This window comes from Mesoplodon mirus, assembly GCF_964341445.2.
Source record: "Mesoplodon mirus genome assembly, chromosome: 14".
NCBI lineage: Eukaryota > Metazoa > Chordata > Mammalia > Artiodactyla > Ziphiidae > Mesoplodon > Mesoplodon mirus.
The window spans coordinates 20,686,277-20,697,697 of record NC_138990.1 but is presented as its reverse complement, the minus strand read 5'-3'; the positions used below and the strand labels follow the sequence as shown (position 1 = coordinate 20,697,697).

The 11,421-nt window shown below is 36.8% G+C and overlaps 1 protein-coding gene across 1 annotated transcript in view; it reads right to left on the bottom strand.

Annotated features, from left to right (window-relative positions):
* Positions 1-3,002: 3,002 nt before the first annotated feature.
* Positions 3,003-11,421, bottom strand: part of TMEM182 (transmembrane protein 182) — a 298,426-nt gene continuing 290,007 nt past the window's right edge. Inside the window, exon 6 of the mRNA XM_082642687.1 lies at positions 3,003-3,076. The gene's annotated coding sequence lies outside the window, so the exon portion shown is untranslated. The remainder of the gene's footprint in view (positions 3,077-11,421) is intronic.

Genomic DNA, 11,421 nt, shown 5'->3' with positions numbered 1-11,421 from the left:
TTTTCTTTTCCATAGTCACAGTTTATCGTTTCAAAAGAGTTAACCTACTCAACCCAGAGGTTATCAATGGGATATTTATAGTGGTGGGTATGCCCTTCCTACCTTTGGAAATAGAGGTCATTCTTTGTTCTCCTCCATTACCCGAAGAGTGGCCTCAGATGGAAACTACATGAGTTAGAAACTGTAGGAATGATAAGGTTGACCTAATGAACAGTGGCTTTCTTTGTGTTATGTGGATCCCAATATCTATCCACTAAATGACTTAAAAACGTACCCACTTCCCTTATGACTACCCGTTTGTTACTAAATAATATTTAAGAAATGATGGTGTATATTGTTACAGGAAAATTATGTGCCTAAGAGAACATAATTTCTCTGAGAGCTTGTGTGTTAGAAGTCAGTCAATATTTGTTGAATGAAGGCAAATGTGAGATTAAAGAATTCTGGGAATACTTGGTCTGGTTGTAATATTATGCTTTGAACTGACAGGTAGGAACTACTATTCTAGGACATAATGTACTTAGTCAGACTAAACTCTTTTACAAAATGAAGGTAAAAGGAACCAGAAATTTGAACATGGTCTTTGGGGAAAATACTTGAGACCATTAAACTATCAATTATACCAAAAACAGTTGAACCAAATATGAATATCATTAGTAAATTATTTTTGTTGCCAACATTCAGAACATTGAATTTAAGAAAAGAATAGTTTATAAAGGTTTGGAAGCTCCTTATGCATTTATAGTTTTATCTATATGTCTCTATGAAAATATCAAAACAAAACAAAATTGCATTGTGTCCTTCAAATTGATCATGGAAACGTCTTTTTGTCTTTTGCCTACATTTTCACCTGGGCAATAACAAGTTTACTTACACTAAACCATGACACATAAATTTTTATGAATATGAATGTGTTTTATGAATATGGTTTATGAATATGAATATTAAATTAAAATGAGTCAAGAAATATAATTTGGTAGAATGTTCTTGTATACGCAATCAAGTAGGAATATTTTACAGCCTTTAAGTAGGTATTGTCCCTTAGAAATAAACTGTATATAATCATGCTGTTAAGTAGGCAGTATTAAATTAGATTGTTAAGATATGCAATTCAGTTCTTGGAATACATGTCCAATTGCCCAGAAAAAGTGCAAAAAATGACTTGCCTTAATTGCTTTTCTTTCATTTTTTTTGGTAAACCCAAGTCAGGGTGTTGGTTTGGTGTAAGAAACTGCTCACTTTTTGTAACAAAGTAATCTCACCAATTTGCAAATTATACTAATACTGCCTTGCAAGGTCTACCAATAACAGCTTCAGTCCAAACCTCAGGACCAATATGGATAACTCAGGATCCAAACATTACTCACAGGAACCAATGAACAGATTCTTTTTTTCTTCCCCATTGTAAGTAAGACTAGGCTTTGAAGGGGCATCTATCTTTAGAGAATATAAGCACTCTGAGTATACCACTTGACACACAGCATTTATAGGGCTAAAGAGTAAAAGTAGCATACCTACTCTCTCAACTTTGAAAAAGATGTTGAAATTTGGAACTACAGGATGAGACCTCATCACATTTGATTGGCAGTGAAGATTATGGTTCAGTGGGGAGTTAACAACAGACAGTGGATACTAGCATTTAATTAACTAAATAAGAGCTACAAAAAAAAGTGATATTTGATTCTGTAAGTTTGAAGTGAAAAAAACAATGCTTGTTGAAGTTAAAGCATTGAAGTTACACATTTTTCGTGCAAAACCCAGGATTAGCTAAAAACAGTTTACTTTTAGCCTAAAATTCTAAGAAAACCCTCAATACCAAGTAGAAATATATTAGAATAAAGAAACGTTAAAAAGAATAATGCAAAATATGATGAACAATTACACCTTCTAAATCAAGGTTGTATCTATTATCAATATTGTAGATAAAACGTACTCTTTCTTAAAGGGATGACAGAATTTTTACAATTTAGCTACAATACAAGTTTTTTTGCACTCAGTGTGGACTTTAAATACATCACTCATCCATGGCCTTCCTGTGCCATTTTTCTAAGATCTTGGCCATACGATGCTGTTCAAAGGGCCAACATCTACAATGTTGAGATCTGCCAAAGAGCAAATCAACCTTTATAATTAAAGTTGACAAGCTGACAAGAAAAATGAGTGTGTACTTGTATATATATATGAATTTTTATGTCACATTGCAGTCTGTACACTTGTTTGGTTTTTGTCAATAGCTGAGGGCTCATTTCTCTGTACCAGAAGCATGTTACATTCCAAGGCCTTCAGACAGCTCCCCTTCGCCCTAGTGAGTCCGTTGATTAATTTTGGATACTCTTTTTAATTAACACCCCAGAGGAGGTCTAGATTATCTAGCCTATAGTCCATGAAAAACAAATGAATCTGAAGAATAATGACCCAGGGAGACAGGCACACTCTCTCCAAATAATGTTATAAGAACATTGAGTCTCTCACAAGTCAAAATCGTGTCAGGCAATGCCTAGGGAGGACATAGGCCTTTAATCGGGGCAAAATAGAGATTTGTATTAGTCTAATTTAATTTTCTTTTTGACAAGGAGAGGAGTGATAGATGCCCCTTGACAGATGAAACATGGTTCCCCAAAGCAGTCATGGTTGCCATTGGCCTTGATTAGTAACTGGTCCCATTTTGACCTCCAGGAAGATGAGTTGATGAGTGACAGAAAAGAGCGGAGCAATTAAAACAGTAGGACAAAGTAGAAAACTAGCTAATTGTACCCAAACCTGTGAAACCTAATCATAGAACCAAGAAATGTGATGCTCACGGCAGCTTTCATAAGTATGTCTAAAGACATTAATCCTTTACAAGTGAGGATTACAACTGAACAACTCTGACAATACGAGCTCCAGAAAGAAAATTTGAATTCATACCTTTAAAAGAAACCTTTTCTGGGCTTCCCTGGTGGCGCAGTGGTTGAGGGTCCGCCTGTCAATGCAGGGGACACAGGTTCATGCCCCAGCCCGGGAAGATCCCACATGCCGCGGAGCGGCTGGGCTCGTGAGCCACGGCCGCTGAGCCTGCGCGTCCGAAGCCTGTGCCCTGCAATGGAAGAGGCCACAACAGTGAGAGGCCCGCGTACCGCAAAAAAAAAAAAAAAAAAAAAAAAAAAAACCAAAAAACTTTTCTGGCGAGCAATTTTGAGAATTGTTTGCTAAAACATCTGTTGCATCTGTCAGAAATGATAGGACGTTCAGCCCTCAATAATTTCCAGACTGCAAAAAGAATAGGTGAAAAAAATTTTTATCATGACTTTTCAAGCAAAAAAACTTTTTTAAGAAATCAAACTAATCTTGAAACCTAGGGGAAAAAAATCTCAGATTAATCTATTAATTACAGCTTTCACTGTATTTCATTCTAGACCACTTGACTTTGCATAGCGTAGTCAAGGAGCGTTTTCAAAGCTGAGTCATCTAATCGCTACTGTTGTGCTAGTTGTATTCAGCCCTGAACAGCTCCACATTTAGAAAAGCATATGCCATACTATCTGTTCTTCTTCGAGGAGAAAAAGAAATCTTCCAGTCGATACTATGTATTCCATTTTTACCCTTACTAACAAAATGCTGAAGTTGTTTCTTCCTCATCATTTGGATGTTTAAAACCTCTAACCTGCAAAAGCCTGAAGCTGGGGCGAAGTGAGAGTAGCATTGACATATACATACTACCAAATGTAAAATAGATAGCTAGTGGGAAGCAGCAGTATAGCACAGGGAGATCAGCTCCGTGCTTTGCAATGTCCTAGAGGGGTGGGATAGGGAGGGTGGGAGGGAGGCTCAAGAGGGAGGGGATATGGAGACATGTATATGCATATGGCTGATTCGCTTTGTTGTGCAACAGAAACTAACACGGTATTGTGAAGCAATTATACTCCAATAAAGATCTATTACAAAAAAAGAAAAGCCTGCTAAGTAGTCTATTTTTAACACGTTGCTGTGACGAAATGTGGATGCACTTGATTGAATTTCTTAACCTAAAATAAGAATGAATGGCCATAACTTAAAGTAACAGTTAAGCAGGTTACCATTTCAAAGCAGCTAGTCTTAAAAGAAGAAGAAAAGTAATTGTAAATAGTTATTCTTCAATGTGAAATATGAATGCCTACTTTCACAGTATATATTCATTCAGTCCGTCATTCAGGCAGCAAGCATTTATTTAGTGCCTTCTATGGATCAAATGCTGTAAAAAGTGCTGTGCTTACAAAGTGAATATAAATAACTCCCAAAATGGCTCCAAATTCCCACCTCCCTGTATGCTGGACACCCCCTTTGCAATCTGATCTCCCCACTCTTCTTATAAAAAGATGGAGTCTATTTCTCTACCCCTTAAATCTGGGATTGACTATAAAACGTACTGTAGCCAATGGGCCATTGGAAAACATGAAACAAACAGCTTTGAAAAGCACTTTCCCACCGGTACTAGGAAAGGGAAAGCCTGGAACACCAAAACTTTCGGTGATGACAGAGGAAAGAATTAAGTAAAAGAGACTGAGACATGGAGATGTCAATCATACTATTGTATTAATAAATTTACATTAATATGAAAAAATCTGGTATCAATATATTAGTCTTATGAATATTATTATGACTATAAAGATTTATAATTGAATTATTATTAATAAAATTATTAACAAATATACTAGAATTTACTAATCCAAATTTTTAATTACCTTCCAAGTTTTTAGCTTTGAGATATATACTTATACTTCTATATTACTACCACAAGTTATTTTGAAAATATTTTTGATAATGTCCTATTCATTGTATAGTCTACATAAGGAAATCTATCACATTATTAAATCTATTGGTTTGGACAGAAATTGTATTATCCAAATTTATCTCTCCCCCATCTAAAGGATTGCACATTTTCAAAAAATAAATATAGTTATCAAAGAATGTGCTATTTTTGAAAATACAGATCTATCTCAACTTACAATTGGGTTACATCCTGATAAATCTAACACAAATTGAAAATAGCATGAATCCCAATACGTTTAATACACCTAACCTACCAAACATCATAGCTTACCCTAGGTTATCTTAAACATGCCCAGAAAACTTACATTAGCCTACAGTTGCACCAAACTGTTTAACACAAAGGTTAGTTTATAATAAAGTGTTGGCTGTCTCGGGTAATTTATTAAATACTGTAATGAAAGTGAAAACCAGAATGGTTGTATGGGTACAGAATGGTGGTAAGTGTATCAGTTGTTTACCCTCAGGATCGCGTGGCCGCCTGGGAGCTGTGCGCTGCCTCTTCCCAGCATCACAAGAGAGGATAGTACCACATATGGCTAGCCTGGGCAAAGACCAAAAGCCAAAATTTGAAGCACGCTTTCTGCTGAATGCCTATCGCTTTTGCACCATCATAAAGTGGAAAAAATATAAGTTGAACCATCATAAGTCAGTGGCGATCAGTATTCAAAGTACTGTGTTATAACTTGAGAATTTACTTTCTAAGAATATTTAGTAAATATGGTGGAAGTCATTATATAGTTGAGAAAAAAGATAGCCAATAATAGGATAGCCTAACAACAAAAAAAGACAAAATCGATCCCTACCACACAACCTATATAAAAGTCAATTTCAGTTAAACTGTAGTTCTCAACATAAAAATAAGACAATAAATCTTCTGGGAAGTGGCATAGGAGAATATCTCTAAAACTTTGGGTAGGAAAATTATTCTTAAATGAGACACAAAAAGCAATAAGAAAATAAAAACAAATAAATAAATTTATTTGTAAAAAAGTTATAAAAAATAAACCATAAATGAAATGATTTATAAATTAACTACATTAAAATTAAAACTTCTTTTTATCAAAGACATTGTAAGTTTGAATTAAAAAAACCCACTGATTGGAAGTCTCATGTTCAAAATATACATGAAGAACTTCTATAATAAAAAAGGAGTGAAGACCCAGTAGAAAATAGATGAGAGGCTGGAAGAGGAAGAGTATATCCACAGAATAAGGACTTTCCAGCAGCCAATCAATATTAGTAGTCAGAAAATGCAAATTAAACCATAATGAGATCCCACTAAAGATCCACCACGGTGGCTAAAATGAAAAATACTGAACTATTAAAATACGAGAGAAGAACTTCCTGTTTCACCTACAATATGTAAAGAACTTGAAATTCATTACTTCATCCTTACAACAAGAAAAAGCTAGAAAAAACTGAAAATCAGGAACTTTTCTTGGACCCATCAGGGAACTGAGTTTGCAAGTGAAACTGACACCACAGAATGTATAGAGTCAGGTGCATCCAGGAAGATAAAGTACTTGAGATTTGCTTACCTGCAACAGAAGCTACACAATGCCATATAACTAATAGAAACATTTAAATAGTTATTTTGACCAAAAGTTGGAAGCTGAGTGAGACCTATTATGAAAGTCATAGGGGGCTCCCACACTTTCACTAGCTTTCCCTCCAGAAACCCTATTAGGTTAGCACAGGAATATAAGAAAGTTCCCCAGTGGCCCCTGTAACGGAAGGGAAGAATGGCCTTTGTGAAAACCTCTGACTCTTCTCCCTAATGAAGACCTAGTTGGGACCTCCCTGGTGGCACAGTGGATAAGACTCCACGCTCCCAAAGTAGGGGGCCCGGGTTCGATTCCTAGTCAGGGAACTAGATCCCACATGCATGTCACAACTAAGGAGCTGGCCTGCAGCAGCTAAGGCCTGGCACAACCTAATTAATTAATTATTAATTAGTTAATTTTTATAAAAGAGCTAGTCCCTTGGGAGAAGAACTTACCAATTCAATTCTGGGTGAAGAGGAACTCTGCCCTGCTCCATCTTAATGCCGTGGCTAGTAAGGAGCTAGGAGGCATGAGGGAAAAACTCTAACACTGGAGTAGGGATAGCAGTAGTCCTGAAAGCCAACCATCCAAAGCACCAGTACACTAAGAAAGTGAGGCTTAATCGGAATATCAGAGAATATCTCCCTTCCCTGCACACCCCAGTCACACTGACAAGCCTCCAGTAACAACAGGAAATTACAGCTGAAAGAGCTGGGAGACTCAGATCCTCTCTGAGAAGTAGTATAAAGGCAAACCACAAAGCCAAGATGGGAAGACAAAGCAAATCCACCAGAGGACTTTGAACACTTTGGTATCTATAGCTAAACCATACTCATTTTATAGCTGAATTAAGATAAACTCTAACACTAAAGTTCTATTGCCTTAGGACCTATTACCTGATATATGTCTATCTTTCAAGAAAAAAATGCAAAAGCCATGACAAAAGTATATATATATATATATATATATATATATATATATATATATACTGTAAAGAGATAAAGCAATCATCACACCAGATATATATATACGATTAACATGCTGGAATTTAAAATAACTATGGTTATTATGTTAAAGAATTTAATGGAGAAAGTAGACATGAAATGCCAAATGGATAATGTCAGCAGATATAAAAACTATTAAAAAGAAGCAAAAAGAAATGCGATATTGACATCAACAAAAATAGCAGAGGGAGGACATTCAAAATCCTCTCTTCCATAAAAGCAGCAAGAACAGTGACCAAAATTGTCAGTTTCAACTTTTTCAGGACTTGCAGCAAATCCATAAGAACCAAACAAAAATAGTAAAATAGCACGCATAAATTCTAACCTGTTGGCAATTTTATTAAATGTAAATTAATTAAATATTCCAATCAAAAGGCAGAGATTGACAGAATGTATTAAAAAATAGAAACCATGATTCAATCATGCTATCTATAAAAATGCCTTAGTTTTTAAAACAGAAATAGATTAAAAGAAAAAGGATTTCTTAAAAAGTACAATGCAAATAGTAATCAAAAGACAGCATTAATGCTATACTAATATCAGGCAAAATAAACTTTATGAAAAAATTAATAGATATAAAGAAGGATATTTTGTAATGATAACAAGTTTAATCAAGAAGATATAACGATCAGGGCTTCCCTGGTGGCGCAGTGGTTGAGAGTCCGCCTGCCGAGGCAGGGGACATGGGTTCGTGCCCTGGTCTGGGAAGATCCCACATGCCGTGGAGCAGCTGGGCCCGTGAGCCATGGCCGCTGAGCCTGCGCGTCCAGAGCCTGTGCTCCACAACGGGAGAAGCCACAACAGTGAGAGGCCCATGTACCGCAAAAAAAAAAAAAAAAAAAAAAGAAGAAGAAGATATAACAATCATAAGAATGTATGTATTAATATCTAACAATAGAGCCCCAAAATACATGAAGCAAAAACTGACAGAACTGAAGGCAGAAATACGCAATTTAACAACAATAGTTAAAGACTTCAATACCCAATTTTCAGTAGTGGAAAAACAAACTAGATAGAAGACCAACTAGTTAATGGAAGACTGAAGCAACACTATAAAACAACTAGAAACACATCTATAGGACACTCTCAAACAAAAGCAGAATACACATTGTTCTCAAGTGCACATCAAACATTCTCCAGGGTACTGCCTATTTGAAGCTATAAAACCAGACTTAATACATTTAAGAGATTGAAATCACACAAAATATGTCTCTGACCATAGTGGAATGAAATTATAAATCAAAAACAGAAAAGAATTTTGAGAAAGTCACAAATATGTGGAAATTAAGCAATACACCTCGAAGTAACCAACGGGATCAAAGAAGAAAACATAAGGAAAATTAGAAAATACTCTAAGATGAATAAAAATAAAAACATAACACATAAAACTTCTATGATAAATGGACTGAGAGACAGGAAAGAAATACACGTACCTGGGAAATTTAAAGTAGTACAGTTTGGCTGAGGTGTACAATGCATAATAGGATTCAGAGGAGAAAGGAAAGGTGAGTTGGGAGAATAACCCCCAGAGGAAGAGTGGCTTCATAAAAAATAAACATTAAGGTTTTGTACCTGATCCAGGAAGCATTCTGGAACTATTTTGATTTTTAAGCAAGGAAGTAAAACTTAGGATTTTAGCCAAGATGATCTAGCATGGCGGGAAATTCCTAAACAGACACGGCTTCTCCTGGAGACCCATCCTTCTTTCATTCCCTTCTAGTCCTTTTCTGTTTTCACTGGTTTTCACCCAGTGCCCATACTCAGTGTGACCCAGTGAACCTGTCTCCTCCATACTAGCTAGAAGAGGCAGAGTTCCTTACCAACTTTTCAAATTTTCTCCAGCAAAAACGCCCTATCCTGTGTTCCTTTCCCTGGGAATTCCATGCCTCGTTAACGACTAATGAAGTAGAGGTAACAGATTAATGAAATAAACACATTCAACACAGAAGTATTCACTGAATACCTAGAACGTGCCATATAGTTAAGTCAGCACTGACAGCCAATGTTGTTTTGTACACCAGTATATACATAATGTTTGCAAAACAGTATCTCATTTATCACATTTTTTGAAATGCATTTTCTATTCCCATTTCATTGGTAAAGAAATAAAAATGTAGACAAGTTCGGGGATTTGCCAGAGATGACAAAGGCAGAAATGGAGGTTCCTTGATATAAAGTCAGATTTCCTGAGAAAACAATCCTGGATTTACTCAAGAAATTACCACAATCAAAAAAGTCCTCAGAGTTAAATTAATGTTGAAAATTAGGGGCTGTTGACCCTGATAATGTATAAGAGAAATACCTAAGAAAGATATTTAAACTAACGAAATATGGTCTTGTTAAATGTTATGTGAATAAAACAATCCATGCCTTAAGTATGTATGTATAAGAAAGAAAGAGGGGGAGAGAGGGAGGGGAAAAGGGAGTGGGGGAGAGAAGGAAGGAAGGAAGGAAGAAGGAAAGGAAAGAGGGAAGGAGGGAGGGAGGGAGGAAGAAAGGAAGAAAAAACCCTGAAAGAGTATAAAAGTGACCTGATCATCATGGAAGTGTCTTTTCCTACTTGAAGGTGAGTAAACATGGTCATTTCTCTACAGACAGAATCTGAAAATTCCCTACAAACACTGCAGACAGATTTTTTTTAAAAATCAGGTAAACGAAAGTTAGGCTAGACAGCAGAAACCACAGCCAAGTCCATGCCATCGTAGCAATCTGGTTAGAATGTTGTCAATGCCTGAGATTCACGGCTGTAGACCAGGACACCAGTACTATGAATATCTTTTAAACTGTCTCCATACCCTCGGGTCAGTGTCTGAAATTTCACCTCTGTGGAAGGAGGTTTGGCTAAGCTTGGGTCACATGCCTTTGTCCTGCCTGGGCTGTCAGGGGCTGGGAAGGTGGGCATCTCCCTGGTTTATCCTGCAGTGAAGCAGGCACTAGATCCCACCATCACTGCCTATAATTGGGGTTTGTGTGTTGAGTGCCTACAAGGATGAAAATACGTGCACAAAATACTTCTTTTGTGGCCTAATAGCCACGTTCTTCTTCCGTTAGTAAGACTTCCAAATAAAAGGATACCCACTCAAGAGTGTAAAACTGTCCCTTGCAGAAGTGGAAGTACACTCAACCTTCATCTTATTAAGCTGGAATCACATCCCGGAATTCTGTAATATTTGAACAAAATTTAATAATTTAACTACTGCCAACACACCCAAGTTTTATATATATATATATATATATATATACACACACATAATTTATATATAATATGTAATAATGTATTATAGAATATATAATAATATGTATTTGTTATTTAATATATTTAAATATACTATGACATAATGATATATGTAATATGTGTGTAATTCATATACACATGTATATCTACATATGCAGAGAGAGAGAGAGAGAGGACATACAGATAAACACTAAACTCTTTGTTTCCCAGATGGTAATGGTTGGTACATACGACTTCCTTCTTTCACTACCAACCTCATTTTGTCTTTAACCAACACAGCATCTGGTTAGAGTTCTTCACCCCACTGGGGTCTTCCAGTTTCATGTTGGAGGCATGTGACTCCTTGGTGGTGTCTTTGCTGTAGGATCACAATCCTCTTCCATTCACTTCCTCTCTGAATAATGCCAGCACAGAAGGAGCCCCAGGAGCTCACCTATGCTCCATCCCCAGGACTTGCTACCCCACAGCAGGGCAGCAGCCCCAGGTCCTCATTGATTGTCCAGGTCTCCATAGCTCCCGTCTGCACCATAATGGACAAGTGGGCAGACACTGCTGTGGAAGGAGGCTGTCTGACACCCACGGTTGGGCTAACACGTCCTCTGATACCGAGGAGAGTTTTTTTGCAGTGGGAGCCTGATTAGCATTCACATCAGGCACAGATATTCTCACATCTGGAGTCTGTTCCTAGCTTTCTATCCGCATACCTGTTCATTGTCAATTCACAACTATTGCTCATTTCGGATCCCTGACCATCCAGCCAAACAATCTGCCCCATTTTATAAGTTAGCATCAATCCATATTTCAGCTCTCTCCTTGCCGTGTAAGACAAACTATTGGAAGTTCTGCCCGT